At 35.7% G+C, this 16,361-nt stretch overlaps 1 protein-coding gene across 1 annotated transcript in view; it reads left to right on the top strand.

Moving 5' to 3' along the window:
* The window catches only part of LOC102742548 (olfactory receptor-like protein OLF3), a 23,067-nt gene that overhangs the window by 1,203 nt on the left and 5,503 nt on the right, over nucleotides 1-16,361 (top strand). The gene's annotated exons all lie outside the window — the stretch shown is intronic.

The following is a 16,361-nucleotide window of genomic DNA, read 5'->3' as shown; positions in this document are numbered from 1 at the left end:
GGGGGCCTGGCAGAAACTACTAGGGCAATTATCTGGGTTAACATCAAAATTGGCAACTTGATGAATCCTGAGCATCACTTAGAGAAAGGAGCTTTGCCTGTGTTTTCTCCCACTTAACTCAGATATGGCAGGGATCACCTGCATTGCCCTGGCAACCAGGAAGGAGATGACGACACATGTGATGCTGGGTAGGAGGCTGGAGGTTGGGTTGGGGTATAGGGTGTGGATATATTTTTATATCACAGCGGCATGGTCAGTGGAGTTGAACAGCTATAATAGAACTTCTCACTTTTGGCAAACCATAAGAGACTCTTAATCATAGGAAACAAACTGAGGGTTGCTGGAGGGGACGGGGATGGGTTGATGGGGCAACTGGGTGATGGGCTTTAAGTAGGGAATGTGATGTAATGAGCATTGAGTATTATATAAGACTGATGAATCACTGAACTCTACCTCTGAAACTAATAATACACTGTATGTTAATTAATTGAATTTAAATAAAAAATAATAAATTCTAAAAAAGAGAGAAAAAAAAGAACTTCTCACCCTTATTCAATTTTCTTTCATATGGCCTGATAGTAATTGAAGGCAATACCATTTACTCTTTTTATTTGTCACATTGTTTGTAATTATGGACCTATTCATGAATCTTACCTTGGAACACAATTTTTTATTCATCCACACTTCGTAAAAGGTTATCATGTTTCCACTGGGAACAAAATCATTTTTAATTTGAAGACTCACTTAAAATGTGTGGTATATGTAGCCATATTTGGTAACTGTGTGAGTCACTATTCTGAGAAGAATGTTGCTATCAAGGCTGATGAAGATATTTATTTGTGCTACATTCACTACATGTGATATAAAGACTATCTTGAGTAATGGAAATAATTAGGTGGAGAAATATCAACTAAAATTCTTGTTTTACCCTGAAGAGGTTATAACCAAGGATTGTTTGTACACAATGACATTATTGGCTAAGGAAGATCTGAGATCCAGTTACTGCTAATTTATTGTGTATATGTGGGCATCCATTCAAAGGCAAAAATTCTCAAATTCTGAAAATTCAACAAACTTTTTCTCTGAAACTTTAGAAATAAAGTAAGCAAATAAACCATGAGATAAATGTGTAAGATATCAAAGATATAGTCAGTATAAGAAAAGCACTTTTCTTAGGCGATCAATGAAAGATAAATGCAGCTTTGATGTGGAGTTTGGGTTATCGAGATAGGTCAGTCTGCTGTGCAGATGTTACTTACAAGTCTCCATATTATGAGCCTTCTTATATACCCCCCACCCCAACACACACCCACGAGGCCCTACTCAACTTTTGTAAATATAGTAAGCTAGTATCATCTGTGAGTGTATCTCACCTCTAACAATAAACCTAAAAAAGGTAAAAGAGGGAAGAAATGATTAAACAAGGCATATGTAGGAGATGGAGGAGAAATAATTTTTTATTATTATAACAGTTATATATATATAATATACTATTAATAATAATCGTAGGTCTTCTCACTTTTTTTGAGAACCTCAGAATGATGCCCTCTTTCTGTCCCTTTGTTTCTCCATTGAGTCTGTTAATTCTCATTTGGTTGATTTGTATTTGGGAGTTAGTGATCAGGAGTTGAAGGGCTTCCATTGGCACCTGTTTTCCCTGTGAAACAATAGGAGGTGCCCACTGCTGAGAGAGCAGAGGAGGAAAGGCAGGAGTGGGAATGGTGAAGGTTAAAAGCCCATTTGGGGTCTAGGATAATGTGACGCATTAGCTATGGATGCCACTGTTCAGCATTTCATGCAGTATCAATTACAAGGCCATAGTGGTCAAATTTTCCCTCTCATATGAACAACTTTATTCTTAGCCTTTTCTAAAATAAAGTCACAGATGATCATTTTGTGGGCATCAGCTTTGTTAAAGACACTGCTATAGGCATCGTGGGGTACCAAAGTTGTCTTTAGATATGGCCACTGCCTCTGGAAATTTTTAGTCTTCTAGGGCAGGGGTTGGGAAACTTTCTGTAACTGGCCGGATTACAAATGCTTTAGGCTTTTGGGGCCATACAGTCCTTCACAGCTACTCTGCCATTGCAGCACTAAAAGCCATAGACAACACATAAAAGAATGAGTGGGGCTAGTACAAATAAATCCCCATTTATGAACACTGAAATTTGAATTTTATGTTATTAAAATATTCTTCTTCTTTGATTTTTTTCAACCATTTAAAATGTAAAACACATCTTTTTCTTGTGGGACATACAAAAACAGGCAGCAGTCCAAATTTGGCCTCTGGGCTGCAGTTTTCTATAGTATTATAGAAGAACTGTATAAAAATGTAAAATTATAACACAAGGTATGCACAGAAAGAGCTCCGGAAATTCAAAGAGAGAGGGGATTTTTTTTTTTTTTTTCTGGATGTGGAATGAGGGTCATATAGGAGGAGGTTTCTGAGAGAAGATCAAGTAATTCTCATTTCAGTTTCCATTTCATAAAGCATCTCATTTCTCATAGTCATTTAGGTTCAGTTACCCAAGATCTAAGGACTCCACACTAATGGGTGAATGGAGGAGATGAATCAGGCACTGAGCACCATCTTAGATATCTGCTGAATAGTAACTGGATGATTTGTATTATTTCTTAGTCCTTGAAGTATTTAACAACAGTGGCAGGTCTGTAGTGAGCACATTCTCTTATATTCAAGCTGAAGCTTTCATTCTACTGTCCGTTATCCTGATAAATGGGACCATCAGGTGTTCCCCCATTCCATTAAAATCCAGTATTTTAAGATCTAAACCTGCCCCTATTAAATATAGGTGCACACTACCAAGTCAGTGTCCATATGGTTTGGTTGTCCCTTCTGCTCCATCATTGGGTTAGGCTGCTCTCTGTGAAATCTGATCTTCAATATCATTTTCTCTCATCTTCTAGAACATTTCTTTTATCACTTGTATGCACATTACTCCCTGACGCCTTTGAGCCTTCTATATCTTCCTCATCAAAGTGCAACAGCATATTAAACAATAAGTGCAATCCTGGACAAGTTACAAAACTTAAATAAGGCTCAGCTTTATTTTCTACAGCATGAATAATAAAAAAACCCCTGATGAGAAGTCTGAGAGGATGGAATGAAATATTTGTAAAGCACTGAGTACAATGTCTGACACACAAAAAGCACTTGATAACTGTTAGCTGTCATTGTTTTTTTCTAATAGAGCATCTTTCCCATTTCCCCCCCACCCCTTGTCCTCCCTGACCCCCTAAAAATGTTTTAGCTCTATTAGCTAGCCCACCCAAAGCAATGTAAAGAGTCTGACATAAGAGTAGATACCAAAAAAGTGTTTAGAAAACAGACCTCTGATTTTTGGCAACAAAGATCTAGTTCTGTCTCATGCATTCTTAATGGGAGGAATATTATCCCCAAGGGGGTAAAAATTGGTCCTTGTAGAGGGAATAAAAATATCTTAATTATTGTAATGATTTATGGTCCTTCAAAGGGCCATGGTACAGAAACAGATATACACTATATCTGTGGTGTTAAAACCTCATGGGGTGAGTGGTTAAGAAAAAGATATCTAAAAACTTTCCTTCCTTAGGTGAACAATAGTGAATAAAAGATTGAGAAACGCTGCTCTATCTGTAGAGAACTATTTCTTGTTTGGGCACAAATATTCGTAAGTGAGTCATAAGCACAAAGGACAGAAGACAAATAGTCTAGGGTTAATTAACTTTGGACTTGAAGATTGCCTCATCTGTATTTGCCTATTTTAGTTTGCATTCCTAGACCTTGCGTACTCTAAGCAAAATCTTCTGCCCAATTGGTTCCTCCACCTATTTTGGACTTTTATAACCTCATGGGTATGGACAATAGGATGTTGCTGAGTGAGTTCCTCCTGCCTTAGCACCTGAGTCGCTGGAGAGTCTGTTATGTTCCCGGCCATGTGCCTGATGACAGTGCTGTGATGCTTCATCAGGCTCTTCTGAGCAGCCTAAACACCTGGTCAGCTATTCCATAGATATATATTATATATATATTGCTATGTTTTGTGGGGTTCTGTTATATGATAGCACTGTTTCACACACGTTTATTCACTTTTGGGGATCCCAAATATCTAGGAAGTTTTATAGGGAGTGTTAGAATTCCCATAAGTATGTAATATAGGATTTAGTAAGTCAGATTCATAAAAATTTGAAGGAATAGAGCAATCTTAGCTAGCACCTGCGCTGCATTTACAAATTATAAGTTTTAGAGGCCTTTTAAGTCTCGTAAGTTTGTGTTGACACCTCTCCTCAAAATATGGATATTAGTATCCACATAGTACAGAGGAAGAGGTTGGGATTCACATATACATAACTTGTGTGAGTGTAGACAACTAGCAATCTACACTTAGAGCCTGGATTCAGTACAGATGTGACTTGTCTGATTCCAAAGGCGTCATAAATTTCAACAAGGACACCCCTCTTGGGATATCAGCTGTTTGTGGATCAATGTTTAGCTGAAGATGTGAAAAAGCCCCAGAACCATAATGTTACTATTATAGCTAGGATGGTTACAGTTCCAAGTAATAAAATCCAAAACAAACTGATATATGCAAAATTAACAACTAAGTGTAATGAACTGGTATCTGAATAGTGAATCTAGAATCCAAAGTTTTTTGAGGTATGTCTATCTTTTTGTTTTCTCCTATCTCTCAGCTTTGCTTCTTTCTGTGGGCCTTATTCTATTTTATGGTTCATAGATTTCCTCCATGAGGTGGAAAAAGTAACTTGGAGGTCCCAGGTATACATTATGACATGAGAAACAAAATCTTAACTTGTCGGCCAGCCACAGAGATGGGTTTGAATTGGCTTAGCCTGAATCATGTGGTCTTCCCTCACTCAACTAAGCTCTCTGTCAGAGTTAGGAGGCATTTTGACCAGGCATTAACATATTTTGTTGACTTGAATCATTTTGACTTATAGAAACTTGTTTTATCTTATCATATACTCTGTTTTGATAAATGTTCCACGTACTCTTGAAAAAATGTATTTTCTGTTATTGATTATTCTATAAATGTCAATCACGTTGAGTTTGATAATGTTCAAGTTTTCTCTTTCCTTACTGATTCCTTACTATTCCCTTCCTTATGCTTGTTTTATCAGTTATTAAGAGACAAGTATTGAAGTTTCTTACTATAATTGTGGAGTTGTCTATTTCTTCTTGCATTTCTATCAGTTTTTGCTGTTTTGAAGCTCTGTTGCTAAGCATCTAAATATTTATACTTTTTCTGTATTCTCCATTAATTGAACCCATTATCATTAGGAAATGCCTTTCCTTGTCCCTGGTACTATTCTTTGCTCTGAAATCTACTTTGACTGATATTAACATCGAAACTCCAGGTTTCTTTTAATTAGCATTAAAATGGTATTTCTTTCTCATATTTCAGGGATCACTGTGCTTCATTGCCTGATATCCAATGAAAATTGTTGTTTTGTATATTTTGTCCTGATCTGTAGTTGTTCAGGTGGGAGGGTAAATCCAGTCCCAGTTTCTCTGTCTTGGCTAGAAACAGAAGACTTTTCTTGGTTTTTAAAGCCTACTAAAACTAAATTTGTGTTTGGATTCTGGAGTCATTTTTCTTATTGTGACAAGTATCATGAGGAAACGTCTATAAACTCAAAATAGTTATCAAGACTCTTTCACTTTTCTCTGTTGGAACTCAGGTTATTTGGCTCTAGGGTTGTGCTCTGAACCATTGTCCCACACTGCTTCTAAAATATTTTATTATTTTTTGTGGTGAGAAGATAGAGGTCTCACAGGAGAACCTCTACCTTCCAGGGCTTCCTAGGCCACCGCTTTCCAGAGATTTTTTTTTACCTTATCTGAAAGGTGAGGAAACTGGACTAGGAGGGAATCACTTCCATAAAGCTATGTTATTCTGTGAATTTGTGGGACTCCTATTTCCTGCAGAAGATTAATATATCAGATAAGTTTACCCTAAAAAGTTCACCGTTACTTTTTGAGAAACAAATTCTGTTTGGCTTTGATTTTCTTAAGAATCAGAAGCTGTAACTGTAATAAAGAATATTTAAAAACAAAAATTTGACTTGATTTTATTGTGATACAACAGAGAATTTTATGTAGTAGTGGGCAAAGATACCGTGTTGTTACTTGGGAGTTTTTAATAAAGGTAGGCATTTTAAATATAATGCTTCCGTTATTAACAGTCATTACAAAAAATAAAAATATTATTTTTAAAATAATGTGTTCTACAAAACCTATGATTCAAGAAAGAATGGTGATTCTGGAGCTGACTAGATCTAAATCCCTAAAAATCCCTGCATGATTAGGAGAAAGGTGTTCCATCTCTCTAAACTTTTGTACAGAAAACAACTTTTAAAAGAAAAATCAGTGCATATAGATATGGGTATCAGCATTATTTTTGTTACTGTTAATTTGGGCAATATTACTCTATGTTAGAGTTTTAATTTTTGAAGTGTTTTTGGGACTATCATCTCATTCTATTTTTTTTATTAATTCCCTGTAAGGACTGAAATTACAGAGTACCACAAACTGGGTGGCTTAAACAACAAAATATACTTTCTTGCAATTCTGGATTCTAGAAGTCTGAGATCAAGGTGTTGGCAGGGTTGGTTTCTTCTGAGGCTTCTGTCCTTTCTGCAGGTGGGTTTCTTTTCCCTGTGTCTTCACATGGTCTTCCCTCCCTGCATGTCTGTTTCTTAATCTTTTCTTATAAGGACACCAGTCATATTGGATTAGGGCCCACCTTAATGATCTTATTTTAAGTTAATGACTTCTTCAAAGACCCTGCTTCCAAATATAGTCACATTCTGAGGTTTTGGGAATTAAGATTTCAACATATGAATTAGGAAGGGACCCAATTCAGCCCATAACATTCTCATATTCAACAAAGATTATGGCTATGACAGTGATAGCCCCATTCCTTTATATTTTATCCACTAAGGTCAGGAGAGCTGGCATTATTATTCCCACTCAAAATATGAGGAAACCTATATCAGGAGAGAATTTGGAAAGGCTATAAAGAATTTAATTTGATTGGTATTTTATTTTCTGTAAAATTACTGAGGCTAATTATAAGATAAGAAAGGTCTCTTAAAGATAAGAAAGGTCTTATAGGTAAGAAAAAGTCTTTAAAATAAATTTCCATCACAGGCAATTTTACAGAGATGCACTTCTGCTAACAGCTATCATTAGTACTAAGCACTATCTATTATTTAGGTATTTTATTAGTACTATATAAGAACTCTCTATGTGCGCTTACTAAATGCTAAGTACTATTACCAGAGGTCAAGTGAAAGTCAGATTTGTGATAATCTGTGAGCACTTAGAGATCCATAAAACACTTAAGAGGAAGGAGACAGTGTGACTGAACAAGTCCCCTACACTTCTTGATTTTTCTTATGTTTTTTTAAAGGAAAGGGCATGATTGAAAGGTACATGTGTATAGAAATTAGGAAGAAGAGCCAGTTTGTGCAAAGATGATAATTTGATAGATTGTCATAAACTTATGTGTTGTAGACGTGGAATAAATGTAGATGTCATGTGACCCGACTTTCTACTGTTGGTAGAAGGTTGATAACAGGGCTTACAAGTTCACAAGACAACATGGTCTTTGTTCTAAGTAGAAAAAGGCATCCCTTCAGGATAAAAAGTCCCAGGTCAGCACATCCATCGCCAAGCCAAACATGGGTTTGATTATATTTTCTTACTACCTCACGTCTCTATGTTTGTGTAATGCACACTTTAGCACCAGGGTGCAGTACGATTGAAATGACTCTGTTTCATGGAAGTTTGATGGAACACACCAACATAGCTTATCTTTCAGGGAATACTTTTAATATGGATTTTACTTCTCTAAGGCTTTAGGATTTTTTTCAGGTTATTTTATATTCCATCAGCTTTTGGTAAGTTATATTTTAACAGAAATTTGTCCTTTGATTTAAGTTTTCAAATTTATTGGCATCAATATATTCATAGTTTTGCTTATTGTGTTTGAATGTCTACTGAGTTTGTGTTTATATCCTTTTTCCATTCTACTATTATTTTATTTGTCATTTATCATTTTTCTTTCTTAAAATCATATTTATTGATGTATATTTTACATGCAGCAAAATTCATTATTTTAAAGTATATAATTACATAATTTTTGTCAAATGTTTATAACCCCCATAAACAAGATATAGAATATTTCTAAAAGTTTCCTTTTTCTAGTTTGTGGTCAATGCCCTCTTCTTACCTCAGCCCCAGGAAACTGCTTATTTCATTTCTATGCTTACAATTTTGCTTTTTCCAGTATGTTAAATGGAATCACATTGATGAAGCCTTTTGTGCCTGTCTTCTTTCACTTGTAATAATACCATCAAGACTCATGCATACTGCTGTATATAGCAGAATTTTTTTTTTATTTAAAGATTTTATTCATTTATTTGAGAGAGAGAGAAAGAGTGAGCGTGTCCCAACAGGGGTAGGGGAAGTGGGAGAGAGAGAATCTCAAGCAGACTCCGAGCTGAGTGCAGAGCCTGAGATGGGGCTCAATCTCATGACCCTGATTATCATGACCTGAGCCAAAATCAAGAGTTGGATGCTCAACTGACTAAGCCACCCAGGTGCCCCTGATTTCTTTTTATTGCCAAGTGGTGTCCCATTATGCAGATGTACCATAATCTGTTTATTCATTCACCAGTTGATAGATATTTGTGTTATTTCCAGATTTTGGCAATTATGAATTAAACTGATATATGTAAAGGTCTCTTTGTGGACACATGCTTTTAATTTTTCTTCAGTAAATTCTTAGAGATGGGTCTTGTTTTTTATCCATTTTGATACCCTATGTCTTTTGACTGGAGCATTTAGTCCTTTTACATTCAAAGTAATCATTGATAGATATGTATTTGTTGCCATTTTATTGATTATTTTGTGGTTGTTTCTGGAGATTTTCTCTGATCCTTTCTTATATTTCTCTCTTTCATATTTTGCCTATTTTCTTTAGTGATGTATTTGGATTTCTTCCTCTTTATTCTTTGCATGTTTATTAGTGTTTGATATGTGGTTGCCATTAGGTTTGTATATATGGTTGCCATTAGGTTTGTATATAATCTCTTCTGCAAATATCTGCCTATATTAAGTGGATGGTCATTTAAGTTTGAACCCATTCTTTTCTCCTCTCCTCCCCATATTCTGTGTATGTCATGATATTTTATATCCTTTTTGTGTGTGTGAGGTCCTTGACTGATTTTTAAAAGAAATATTCATTTTTACTGCTTTTGTGTTTCCTACTTTTACACTGTTACTTTTGGTTTCTCCTTTCCACTCAAAGACTCCCCTTTAACCAACCTTCCTCCCTCCCTCCCTCTCTCCCTTTCTTCTTTCTTTTCTTTTCTTTTTATTTCTCTCTCTCTCTCTCTAAAGAGAGAGCATGAGCAGGGTGTCAGGGGCAGAGGGAGAGAAAGAGAGAGACTCTTAAGCAGGCTCCATACTCAGGGCACAGCCCAACATAGGGCTTGATCTCACAACCCTGAGATCATTAGCTGAGCTGAAAACAAGAGTCAGATGCCACCCAGGTGCCCCTCCCCTTTAATATTTTTTGCAGGGATCATTTAGTGGTTATGAACTCCTTTCGTTTTTGTTTGAGAAACTCTTTATCTCTCTTTCTAGTCTGAATGACAGCCTTGCCAGATAGAGTATTCTTGGCTGCAGATTTTTCCCATTCAGCTCTTTGAATATATCATGCCACTCTACTGTCTTGCCAAGTTTCTGTGGAAAAATCTCTAGCTATCCTCATGGATTTTCTCCTTGTAAATTAATGACTTCTTTTGTCTTGCTCCTTTTAAGATTTTTTCTTTATCACTATATTTTGCAAATTTAATTACAATATGTCTTGGTATAGGCCTGCTTTTGTTGATTTTAATGGAAGTTCTTTGTGCCTCATGGATGTCTCTTTCCTTCCCCACATTAGGGAAGTTTTCAGGTATTATTTATTCAAATAAATTTTCTGCCCCTTTTTCTCTCTCTTCTTTTTCTGAGACTCCTATAATATAAATGTTATTACATTTGATGGAGTCACTTAATTCCCTAAGTATAATCTTGTTTTGCATAATTCTTTCTCTTTTGTTCAGCTTCATTGCTTTCCATTATATTGTCTTCTAGGTCATTAATTCATTCCTCTGCTTCTTCCATCCTGCTGTTCATTGCATCAATTGTATTTCTAATCTCGTTTATTGTACTCTTCATCTCTGATTGATTTTATAACTCTTATCTCTGTGGTAAGGGTCTCACTGATATCTTCCATTCTTTTCTCAAGTCCAGTGAGTATCCTTATGGTCATTACTTTAAATTCTCCATCAGGCACTTACATCTGTTTTGCTTAGATCTCTGTCTGTGGCCTTATCTTGTTCTTTCATTTGGGATAAATTCCTCTGTCTTGTCGTTTTGTCTAAGTCTCTGCCTATTTCTCCAGTTATTTCTCCTGTTCCTGAAAGTAATGGCCTTATGAAGAAGAGGTGATGTAGTGCCCAGGGCCTGAGGCTTCAGGGAGTATCTCCTGTGTGTGCTGCATGTGTTCTGCTGTTGTGTTCTGGCTGCTCTATCCTTTAGGCCCATTGTCTTCAGAAGCTCTCCTTTCCTGCTGTGGGTAATGTTTGGTCCCTGGCCTGAATGTGGTGAGTTTTAACTAGGTGTGCTGTGTTCTGCTTGTGAAATGAGACTCATCACTACCTCCCCTGTAACTGAGGCCCTGAAAAGCTCTCTGGTTGGGAGATGTGGTGTGGGCAGGGTTTGTGCTGGTCTTCTGGAGGAAGGGCCCCCCAAGCTGGGACTGAGGCAAGTATAACTGAGAAGGGCGGTTCCACCAGACTGCAGCGGGGTGGGGCTTAGTGTAAGCAAGTTAGGAAGCACTGCTTCCTGCATATGGCTCTGTGTTTATGCTGAGGGGTGGTAGAGGGAAATGGCACCAGCCAGCTCCTTTGTTCTTAGAGAGGTCTCTCTGTGAATGCTGCCCCTCTGGGGCATGCTTCTAGAAGGGCAGATAATCTCCACACTGTGTGCCCCAGGTACTGTTTAGATCACTGCTTCCATGCTGTCTGCCTCCAGGTTGTTTGCCTGCCTTCTCTCCATAAACAGTACAATGCCCTCAGGGCTTTATCCCAGCCAAGCCTGCAGACATCTAAAACTCCAGGCTTTAAGCCCCACTGTTTGTAAGAACTCATGAAATTCAGCTCCTCTTGTTTTCAAAGCCAATAGCTATGGGGAAGTGTTCTTGTGCTTTCCCCTGTGTCCTTCTCTGTGTGTGTGTGTGTGTGTGTGTGTGTGTGTCTCTCTGTCTCTCTGTCTCTCTCTCTCCCTCCCTCTCTCTTCTCTGAGTCCATGGCTCCCTCCCCTCTGCAGCAGCTGTAATCTGTTTCTCTTCTAAGCCCTGTCTCCACACTTCCTACCTTCTTCCATGTGGCCTCTTCTCTCCCTTTAGCTGTAGTTTGTTTTGCCAGTCTCAGGTGGATTTCTCAGGTATTTAGAATGATTTGATAGTGATCTAGTTATATTCATGGGATGGGGCAAGCCTAGGATCCTCCTACTCTGCTGCCATCTTTCTCAAGAGACTTCTATTTATTTTTTTTTATATAGCTGGATACATTTTACTAATATTTTAAAAAATATTTTTGTATCCATGATCATGAGTGATTTTGATCTATAGTTTTTTAATTTGTGATGTTTTTGTCTTGTTTTGTTATCAGTGTAATGCTTAGATAATTAATTGGGGAAAGTTACTTCTGTTTCAATTTTCTAGAATATTTCTTCCTTAAAAGTTTGGTACAGTTCACCAATGAAGCCATTGGCCTATTGTTTTATTTGTGGGGAGGTTTAAATTGTTTTTGTTCTTTTGATGTGTTTAAGATCAGTAGTGATGTCACCAATTTCATTTTTTATATTGATAATTTGTATCTTCTTTCTTTCTTGAGCAGTCTGGATAGAAGTTTATCAATTTTATTGATATTTTTCCAAAAAAAAATCAGCTTGTTTCCTTTTTTTTTAGCTTTTGTTTTCTTTGATTTTCTCTATTATTTTTGTTTTCTATTGATTTTTAATTATCTTTATTATTATTTTTCTTAGGTTTATGTCCTTAACTTTGCTTGAAATGCTTTTGTCTACTGACTATAAATACTTTTATCATTTGCATGACGAATACATCTTTATCTTTCATTTTTTTTAAATTTTTTTCTTCTTTTTTTGTTTATTTTCACTGGCATAGAATTCTTGGTTGGCATTTGTTTTCTTCCAGTTCTTCTGTTAATCTTATCTTTTTTTCTCTGTATGTAATGCATAATTTTTTCTACAATTGCTTTAATAATTTTCTTTTTATTGTTGCTTTATTAGATGTAGTACTTTAGTATTTTTTTAAATAACTGGGGTTTGTTAAGTCACTTGAATATGTAGATTCATTCTTTTCATCATATTTGGAAGTTTGAGGTTAATATTTTAAAAATATTCGTTATGTCTTTCCCCATACCTCATCTTCTCCTTTTCCTTTTGGGACTCTTTGACTGATTTTTCTCCTCATTATGATTTGTTTGGGTTCCCTTTCTTGTGCTATGATCTGGAAGCTCTCCTGCCTCTTTGGATGTCTGGAATTATTTTTATGAATTACAAACATAGTGAGTTTTATGTTTTGGGGGCTTTAAGTTGTTTTGCTTTCCTTTAAGTATTTCTGCACTTTGTCCTGGGAAGCAGTTCAGTTGCTGAGAATTTGTTTGATCTTTTGAGGCTTTCTTTTAAGTGTTGTTAGGTTGGCTCCAGAGCAGGCTGAAGTGAAGTTTGTACCATTACCGAGATTATATTTTTCTGAAGACTCTACTCAATGTCTTATGTGTTAGACATCTTTCCATTTGGCTAGTGAGTCCTTTCCTGGGCTTTGTGTCACCTCTAGAGATCGTTCTGTTTACTTCTTTCTGGTGGTTCCTTCCTTGGCCCTTGTAGGTTTCTCACATTCACACAAAGATCAATAACCAGCAAAATATTTAAGGATACCAATTTTCAGATCACACAAGTTCTCTCTCTTTGCAGCTTTCTCCTCTTTAGTACTCTGTCCCAAAGTATGAACTGTCTTTTCAATTTAGGATGACCACAAGCTATGCTTTGGTTCCCTCTCATCACCCTGTGGCCTGCAAACTCTCTAGGCAGTGAGCAGAGGTACCTGTAGCTCACCTTACTTGTTCTCTCCTCTTGGGCATCCCTGTCTTGCACTACCTGTTGTCCAATGTATGAAAACCATTGCTTCATATGTTTTGTTCAGTTCTCTAGTTGTTCAAGGTAAGAGAAAAAATACCATCCCTGTTATTCCCTTATCACTGGAAACTAAATTCACAATGACTTTTGATATTGATTTATTTAATCTAAAAACTGCCTAATTATTAATTGTAATAATTTATTTATAGATTCTTTTGGATGTTTTTCATAGAAAATTATATAATCTGCAAATAAAATAATAGAATTGTTACTTCTTTTCAATCCTCATAGTATTATATTTTTCCCACTGTCTTCTTGCATTGGTTAGGGCCACCAGTATAATGTTAAATAGAGATGAGTATAAGTAGCATTATTATTTTGTTTCTGAACTTACAAGGAATACTTTCAAAATAATCACAATAAGTATGTTTACTCTATATGCATTTTATCAGATTAGTAAGTTCTCTTTTTTAAAACCATGAGTTGATGTTACATTTAAAATTATTTTCTATATCCACCAATATGATCATATGATGTTTTTCTTCTCTTAATTTATTAATGAAGTTAATAACATCAATTGTTTTCTTATATGAAACCAACCTTCCCTTCTTGAATAAAACTGACTTTGTTATGATGCAGTTTTATAGATTTATAGATGTAGTTTGCTATTATTTTGTTTGAGAATTTTCTATCTGTTTTCTTGAGTCTGCTCAAAGTGTAATTTTCCTTTACTTTCCCAGTCAACATTTGGTATGATGGCCATCCTAACCTTGTATAATGAGTTAAAGCATGATCCCTTATTTTTCTTTTCTCTGGAAAGTCTTGTGCAAATTTGAAAGTATATGTCCTTTTAATATTTGATAGAATTTCCAGTAAACCCATAAAATACATTGCTGAAGTCAAATCCTTTTCAATAGTCCAGAATTCCTCTTGATAAAGAAGGTAAGGTCAATTTGATATATATTTTTTTCTTAGCACATGCATTTCTTTCTGGTTTTGAAATTTAGAATATTTTCCTATCTTCAGTGTAAGTGATCTTATTTGTAAGATTTCTTAAAATTCTTAGAAATGGCCCTCATATAATAGCTATGGTTCTTTTAGTGTCCTAATAATTTTCTGTCCTATACCAAAAATAGCTCAGAGGAGCTATATATTCTCTTACTCTCTTCATATATATTTTGGGATAATTTTTTTAAAGATTTTATTTATTTGAGAGAGAGAGAGACAGAAATAGAAGAGAGCATGAATGGGGAGGAGAGGGAGAAGCAGGGTCCTGCTGAGCAGGGAGCCCAACGCAGGGCTTGATCCCACAACCCTGGAATCATGACCTGAGCTGAAGGCAGACGCTTAACCAACTGAGCCACCCAGGCGCCCCTATTTTGGGATAATTTTTAATGATGTTTAATTTCTTTTATACCCTTAAGATTTATCTTCATAAAGGAGGAAATATTTTTCTTTTACCTATTATCTATTAAATGATGTTTTCCAAGGGATGGGACTGCCCTCTTCTTTCTTGCTTTCCCTAAACCCAAATGATATTAAAAATACTTTATAGCAAACACAACTTATCACCAAGACTAATAAAAAAAGAGAGAGATATGAAAGAATAAATAATGTCAGGAAAGAAAAAGAGACATTACAGATTCTCTATACATTAAAAATATGTAAGAAGATATTAAGAAACTTAGGCTGTAAATTTTATTTTATTTGTTTTTTAAAAAGTAGTTATTTGAGAGAGTGTGTGCACACGTGTGCATAAGCAGAGGGAGGGACAGAGGGAGAGGAAGAGAGAATCTCAAGCAGAATCTGTGCTGAGTATGGAGCCCAACCTGGGGCTCCATCTCACTAGCATATCATGACCTGAGCCAAAATCAAGAGTTGGACACTTAACTGACTGGGCCATCCAGGTGCCCCTATTTTATTGTATTTTTTTATTTCAAGTTTTTATTTAAATTCTAGTTAGTTAACATATATGGGTTGGCTAGTAAATTTTAGAAATAAATATTTAGATGAAATACACAAATTCCTAGGAAAAATAAACTTACCCAAATGGACACATGAATAAAAAGAATAGTCCTATGTACTAAAAACTTTAAAACCATATTTAAGAATTTTCCACCAAACCACTTGGGCCAAGTGGTTTCACCATTGAATTCTACAAAATATATAATGAAGAAATGGCACCATTCATAAAGTAATTTCATGTATACATATTTAATATATAAAAGCCAATTATACTTTTACATAATTTAAAAGATACTAATTAAAGTAGCTTTCAAAACTTCATACTGGGCATAAATCTAATCAGAGATATGCAACACTGTTACATAGAAAAAAAATAACAGATAGTAAATAAATGGAAGAATATATCTTTTTTATGGATTGAAATACTCAAGAACATAGAAAAGTCACTTCTCATTTATTTAAAAAAAATTTTTTTTAAAGATTTTATTTTTAATAGTAACCTTACAGGCAATACAATGGCACTAAATTCAAACCTTTCAGTAGTTACCCTGAATGTAAATGGGCTAAATGCCCCAATCAAAAGACACAGGCTATTGGATTGAATAAAAAAACAAGACCCGTCGATATGCTGTCTGCAAGAGACTCATTTTAGACCCAAAGACAACCCCAGATTGAAAGTGAGAGGGGGAAAACCATTTACCATGCTAATGGACACCAAAAGAAAGCTGGGGTGGCAATCCTTATATCAGACAAATTAGATTTTAAACCAAAGACTATAATAAGAGGTGAGGAAGGACACTACATCATACTTAAAGGGTCTATCCAACAAGAAGATCTAACAATTGTAAATATCTATGCCCCTAACATGGGAGCAGCCACTTATAAGGGCCAATTAATAACAAAAGCAAAGAAACACATTGACAACAATACAGTAATAGTGGGAGATTTTAACACCCCCCTCACTGAAATGGACAGATCATCTAAGCAAAAGATCAACAAGGAAAGAAAGACTTTAAATGACACACTGGACCAAATGGACTTCACAGATATATTCAGAACATTCATTCCCAAAGCAACAGAATACACATTCTTCTCTAGTGCCCATGGAACATTCTCCAGAATAGATCACATCCTAGGTCACAAATCAGGTCTCAACCAGTACCAA

The sequence above is a fragment of the Leptonychotes weddellii genome, chromosome 12, assembly GCF_054177405.1.
Source record: "Leptonychotes weddellii isolate Sample4059 chromosome 12, ASM5417740v2, whole genome shotgun sequence".
Lineage (NCBI taxonomy): Eukaryota > Metazoa > Chordata > Mammalia > Carnivora > Phocidae > Leptonychotes > Leptonychotes weddellii.
Note: the sequence above shows the minus strand (reverse complement) of the source record. Positions and strands in the feature narration are given on the sequence as shown.